General features: G+C 38.2%; 1 protein-coding gene across 1 annotated transcript in view; it reads left to right on the top strand.

Moving 5' to 3' along the window:
• Window positions 1-2461: 2461 nt before the first annotated feature.
• Window positions 2462-7442, top strand: part of LOC121382687 (methyltransferase-like protein 27) — a 43136-nt gene continuing 38155 nt past the window's right edge. The window contains exon 1 of the mRNA XM_041512227.1: window positions 2462-2690. The gene's annotated coding sequence lies outside the window, so the exon portion shown is untranslated. The remainder of the gene's footprint in view (window positions 2691-7442) is intronic.

Genomic DNA, 7442 nt, shown 5'->3' with positions numbered 1-7442 from the left:
TAGAGTACACCTGCATATGCTATGCTTTTTGTGTTAGAAATAAATAATTATTTGGAAATATATAGCGTAAGTGTGGTGATGTATATATATCTACAGTAAAATACATGAGAAACATTCTTAATAAACAATATAAAGGCCACTCGTTATGAAGTTATCATAGTAAGACCCGGACTTGCAATCGATTATTTCACAGACATAAAAAAATATACTTAAAGGGACATTCCTGAGTTTGCTGCAATTTTTAAGATGTTATCGACTAACAGAGTTTTTAACGATTAATTACGTATCAAATATATTTTTCTGCATAAAATATTAGTGGCTGCATATTAAACGTGTTTCTGGTCGTTCTAATATTTGTACTAGGTTAAATTTCATATTATTTCCTAAAACATTATTCGTACGTACGAATTAAATTTTTTTTGCTAAATCTTTCTGTTTTGACTAATTTTTGTATTAGTTTGACTTTAGTTTCTAAAGATTCTTTTGTTCTTGATTTTTGATCCGGAGTCCGGAGTAGACAGAATACGGATTAGGCAGAGATTTATACCTAAGACAAGACAAGAATTTTATTCTCATTTGTATTTGTTTATTGCTCATAAGTACATAATTATAACAATATAACATTACAGTACACAGGTGAACTGTGATAGTATACGTGCAGTGTACGTTGTAGTATCACATAGAAATAAGTATATACATAAATAGATATATCAATAAGAATTCTAACATGAGAATGCATAGAATTGATATTAAATAAAATTATTTCTCAGTTTTGTTGCGTGGAATAAATATTTGTCTAGGTTGCAAAGCTGCTTAATATTATGGGATTTTTCCAAAAATATTTTTTGATATACAATGTTCTTAACCGATTATATAGTGGACAAATTAGTACAAAATGATATTCATCTTCAGTATCGTCGGTACAAATGACACACACTCTTTTTGAATTATTTACATTTTGATATCTGCCAGTTTCGATGGCGAGATTGTGAGCTGATAGGCGGAATTTACTAATACATTTTCTAAAATGGGTAGGTATATATTTACATAAGTAATACTGTAAACAGAACATTTCAATAAAATATTTATAATAGATACCTTTTGGAGATGCACATATCTGGCCTCCAATAACTTGCTTCGCTTGATCTAACAATCTTTGCTTAATAACTGGCAATAAAGTGGTTTCTAGTTGTTGTTTAATCCATATACCGAGTGCAGTATGGAGAAAATATAAACAAAATAAGTTACAAAGTGTTTTCTGTAGTGGTAATGAACATAATATTTAAGTAATATTTGAGAGATAAACGGTAGCTGGACGGGGCTTTAGAAATGGACCGGTTTACGCAGAGATCCGGATTACACAGAATCCGGTTTAGACAGAGTCCACTGTATATATATATATATATATATATATATATATATATATATATATATATATATATACCATAAAACACATAACAAACATTCTATAAAGGTCATCAATCATGGAGTTAAGAGACTAAAAATACATTTAAATAGTAAAACATACAGACATTATACGTAATAAAAATAAAAGTATCAACGTTTAATAGAAATAGAAATATATTCACAAAGCTCTCTTAGGCTCTGCTAGACGACAAAGCATCCTCTTTGCAAGTCTTTTTGCACTGCACTGCGATATCGCAAAGTAGCGAGAGTTTAGTGAATTAGGTCAGAACTATAATATCACATGGTGTAAGTAAAAGTAAAGTTTGTTTTATTTAACGACGCCACTAGAGCACATTGATTTTTTTTTTATCTTATCCTCGGCTATTGGACGTCAAAGATATGGGCCCGGTTGTTCGAAGCCTGGGTTAACTTAATCATTCGGACACTGTTTTTTAGAGGAAACCCGCTATCGCCACATAGGCTACTCTTTTACGACAGGCAGCAAGGGATATTTTATTTGCGCTTCCCACAGGCAGGATAGCACAAACCATGGCCTTTGTTAAACCAGTTATGGATCACTTGTCGGTGCAAGTGGTTTACACCTACCCATTGAGCCTTGCGGAGCACTCACTCAGGGTTTGGAGTCGGTATCTGGATTAAAAATCCCATGCCTCGACTGGCATCCGAACCCAATACCTACCAGCCTGTAGATCGATGGCCTAACCACGACGCCACCGAGGCCGGTCACATGGTGTAAGAATGTCAATTATGTTTGTTTGTTTGTTTTAAAGCTTTTATTTTAAACACTCATTTAAACCCAATAAAAAAACAAAAAACAAATTTAAAATGTATTTAATTATTTATTGTTTTTATGTATACTAGTTTCAACCTGTACATTGCATAGGAACTGTAACTAAATAACAGTACCAGTATATGAATTACTGAAATAGAAAATATCATTTACCCAATCACTGTCACATATTATTTTCAGAGATGCTGCAGCGTTTTATTGCGTAAATTATATACATGTGTATTATGGACTGACCCGACGTTTCCTGATTTAGTGCAAGGCAACCCTAAACGCAGGGCGATAGCAATGGGTTAAAATATCACTCATCTGTCTAGGTGGGCAGTTGTTTGTCGGAGGTGGTCTTACGACAGTATAAGTACATGTTTTAAAGCAGTTCAGTCAGTGAAGTAGGTGTTAACAGTCTATATTATAAGCATATGTTTTAAACCAGTTCAATCAGTGAAGTAGAAGTTGACAGTTTCTTCCTCACACGGTATGTAAACGTCGGTATATATGGGGTTTTTTGTGGGGGTTTTTTTTCTTTCTTTCCCTCTCTTTCTTTTCTTTTTTCCTTTTTTTTTCTTTCTTTTTCTTCAAAAGCTGGAACTTGTTATCAACACGATTGTGCAAGGTGATACTTGTCTGGACTTGGTTTCTGTTTTCTCGATTTTCAGAATACATCGAGTGCTTTGAAAGCAGTGCTAAGATACCTTTGCGTGGCCTTGGTTTCCGCAGTAATTCTCGTTCGTGGCTTTTTCTCTGTTGACGCCTTATCTCGTAGCAACAGTTTAAAGATTATTCTGCTCTTATTTCTATACGTATGTCCATGTATTGATTTCCTCTCGTAAGCATGCTGTATACATGCAGGTCTCACACTAGATGCATGGGCGATGCTTTGTTTAAGATAACGGTACCACATGTACAGTTGCCACAGCTTACCGGCCTCGGTGGACTTAAAAGGCTGGTAGGTACTGGGTTCGCATCCTGGTACCTGCTCCCACGTAGAGCGAGTTTAACCTCTCAGTGGGTAGGTGTAATATATAAGGCCACGACACCGAATTCTAACAACTCGCTAACAACTAACCGCTAACCCACTCTTCTGGACATACATCCTAGTTAGCTGAGGTGTGTGCCCAGGACGGCGTGCTTGAACCATAATTGGATATAAGCACAAACATAATTATAAACAAACATGCAGAGTTAGATCGTACATGCAATTTTTAGGCTAGGTACTACTGGTGTTTCGTCTTTGTGTAGAGGATTGAAGTGTAACTTTGTCTTAGCACGATCGCCTGATGTACAGTGGGTCGTAGGATCGAGCCCCCACTCTAGATTCAGCCCCCCCCCCCCCCCCCCCCCCCCCCCCCCCCCCCCCCCCCCCCCCCCCCCCCCCCCCCCCCCTAGATTCAAAAGCGCGTGTGCTGGGAATTGTACAAAGGATCTCTAGACTGGCGAACGAAGTTCATTTCATTCAATCGTATTTTCGTGCTTCTATCCAATTAAGGTTCAAGCAAGCTGTCTTGGGTCACATACATGCACGCACGCACATACACACACACACACAAAGAGAGAGAGAGAGAGAGAGAGAGAGAGAGAGAGAGAGAGAGAGAGAGAGAGAGAGAGAGAGAGAGAGAGAGAGAGAGACAGACAGACAGACAGACAGACAGACAGACAGACAGACACACACACACACACACACATGGGGCTGTCTGTCCAAGACATTTGGTTAATGGTTAGTGAGAGAAAAGTCGGTCTATCGGACTTACACCTATACACCTGGGATACGAACCCAGTACCTACGAACTTTAAGTCCGATGGATTAACCACTACACCACCGAGGTCGAGTTCTAAGGGTGTTAGGGTCATGCTACCCATAAGTAATGCTAGTGTCAGACTGTCAACTGTCACGATTTAGTTGACCAACTCGACGGTTGCATTGTAATTTCTCCAACTCCCGACTTAGACGGGTGCGCACATATGAACAACTAATCGGTCTTAGAAGTTGTATACATGTACGACGAGAATCGAGTTGTCAGAGCGCTCAGACTAGCAACTGGACAGTCGTAGAAGTCGTGACAGCAAAAAGTTGGCAAACTTTGCGATGACAGTTGTTAGTGTGAGCTTAGTATTAGACTATCCATATGGGAGAAAACGTGATTAATACATCAAGATTATTATCTTTAAAAAAAAAAAATGGTTTAACATCTTTCTTTTTTTGACATTCAGTCTTTCAGAATCTATGCCAGACAATCTTGACTATGAATTAATATTTGATTTGGAAGTAGTTCTGTGGGTTCGAGATATTTTTGAAATTAAAGTTCGGGTATATTTTTGTTATTATGCGTAGTCATAAGGTACTTCGTTTGAATGTTTGAAGCAAACATATTAAGTATCATGTCAGAGGCCCGTAGCCGGGGTGGGGGGGGGGGGGGGGGGGGTCGGGGTATCGGATAATCCCCCTACGCAGGATTGAGAGTTCCGCTCAAATGAAAAAAAAATAATCGGATTTTACATATAAAAGTCCTTGTCCCCAAATGACCGGGATAACATAGCAAGAACGTCTGTCTGAGGTTCCATTTGCTGAAGGTTCTATCCTCCTCAGTGGGCCCGTTTGACTATTTCCCGTCCCAACCAATGACCCATCAAAGCACGTCGTGTATGCTATCCTGTTTGTGGGATGTGAGAAGTATGCAAACGGTTTCTTGTCGTGGCTCTGTGACCAGGCCATTTTACATGCATATCACAACTTAATGCAACTTGTTAACGTATATTTCGCAACAAAAGTTAGTGTATTATTCTCGAGTATAACCGGCGTCATCTCATTGTTTGGCAAGGGGTTATATATATATATATATATATATATATATATATATATATATATATATATATATATCTGGGGACCCCCCCCCCCCCCCCCCCCCGTCTACGGGTCCGCGCCTTCGGCGCTCGCCTTTGATGAGCCCCCCCCCCCCCCCCCCCCGCTAATAATCATGCTGGCTACGGGCCTGAAGTTACATACAATATTCATAAGTTAGACCAAACATCAAATTAGGATTGTATCGGGTTGCATGGGTCTACCACTCTGGAAAAGTTGCTGAACTTTATGTTATGTATAATCATGTACGTTATAAAAACGTGTGATACTTGCATACCATATCGATATGTAGGACTTCTCGCTATACTTTACCAGCCTCGGTGGCGTCGTGGTTAGGCCATCGGTCTACAGGCTGGTAGGTACTGGGTTCGGATTCCAGTCGAGGCATGGGATTTTTAATCCAGATACCGACTCCAAACCCTGAGTGAGAATTCCGCAAGGTTCAATGGGTAGGTGTAAACCATTTGCACCGACCAGTGATCCATAACTGGTTCAATAAAGGCCATGGTTTGTGCTATCCTGCCTGTGGGAAGCGCAAATAAAAGATCCCTTGCTGCTAATCGGAAAGAATAGCCCATGTAGTGGCGACAGCGGGTTTCCTCTCAAAATGTGTGTGGTCCTTAACCATATGTCTGACGCCATATAACCGTAAATAAAATGTGTTGAGTGCGTCGTTAAATAAAACATTTCTTTCTTTCTCCCTATACTTGTAAATGTATATCAAAGTACTGATGGTATTGCTAACGATCTCGACCAATGTTCTTATGTACAAAATACAAAAAAGTAACCAAACACTATTGTACATACAGATATATGTTTACTTAAACTGATCTTCATGTAAAGAAGAAGATGTCATCTTCTAAATTCTTCAAAACAAACAACGCAAACAGCCGCGTTGACTCGGTTTCTGACGTCATGCGAAGTTGTAGGTTTTCGCGTGTGACAGCTCATATATGTTTTAAAATATTATTTCAAGTGAAGTTGTATGTATCTGATATAAATGATAGTGAAAATAAAATAAAATAAAATAATAAATAAAATAAGATAAATAAATAAGTAAATAAATAAATACATAAATAAATAAATAAATAATTTGTGGATAGACATTGTAACCATGGGCGTGCCCCCCCCCCCCCCCCCCCCCCCCCCCCCCCCCCCCCCCAAATTCGGGCAAAACAGTGGGAAAAATTCGGGCAGTTTTTATCTGGGTAAAATTTCGGGCAAATCAACCCCTCCAGCCCCCCTAAATCAAAGAGTCCCCATACGCTCATGCATATAACATTTAATTAGTAGTTGTACGACTGTCTTTTTTAAAGGGACATTCCTGAGTTAGCCTCAATTTTTAAGATGTTATTGACTAATAGAGACTTTTTAACGATTGTAATTACATATCAAATATATTTTTCTGCATAAAATATTAGTGGCTGTATATTAAACGTGTTTCTGATCGTTCTAATATTTGTATTAGGTTAAATTTCATTTTATTTCCTAAAATATTATTTTTTCGTACGTACGAAATTATTTGAAGATAAAATCCAGTTTGGGCTTCTTACAAATATTAAGACGACCAGAAACACATTGCATATACAGATACTGATATTCTAAACACGAAAATATATTTAATATATAAGTTTAATCGTAGATATATTTTATTAGTTGGGAACATCTTACAATGCAGCAAACTCAGCAATGTCCCTTTAATGAAACGATAAGGGGAAAATAGAGCTGTGATAAAGGTATATGTGAGTTAGGGGTCTTGTTGTTGTTTTGTAGGGGGAAGGGGAGGCATATTTTATTAATTTTTAAATACTGATACATGTGGAGAATTAAACATCACTGGTAAATCCGCGTGAATATTTAACTATAATTCTAATTGTTAAAAGTAGCAAACACATTCCACTAAAGTTAATTTTATTGTATGGATCTTTTAATTTTGCGCTATTAAAATACCCTTGACAGGCGGCTCCAGAGACTTCGTCTAAGTTAATGTTTCACTGTTTTTGGTCTTAAACCATTCCGATGTAAACTTTAGTAGACTGTTTTTCGCAGCCATTTTAACATCTTATACGAAATATGTACGTTAGTCGCTATAGATTCACAGCTCCTACGAGGCTACTCACGACGCTCATGACAACTGTCGATCATGCCCCCCCAATTTGTATATAGCCTCGACGCGCACATGCGCAATGGGAATGTGAAAGAAGTCTATTAACCATTAAAGGCATACTGTCATGGATTTAAAGACCTTATTTCTCTAAAAATTAATCATTCTGTATTATTTATCGATGAAGACGGACGTCAGCCCTTGCTCTCTCGATCTGCCCCCCCCACCTGGGGGGATTGCTCAAATCCTACGGAATGCTGTTAGAG

The sequence above is a fragment of the Gigantopelta aegis genome, chromosome 10, assembly GCF_016097555.1.
Source record: "Gigantopelta aegis isolate Gae_Host chromosome 10, Gae_host_genome, whole genome shotgun sequence".
Taxonomy (NCBI): domain Eukaryota; kingdom Metazoa; phylum Mollusca; class Gastropoda; order Neomphalida; family Peltospiridae; genus Gigantopelta; species Gigantopelta aegis.
Note: the sequence above shows the minus strand (reverse complement) of the source record. Positions and strands in the feature narration are given on the sequence as shown.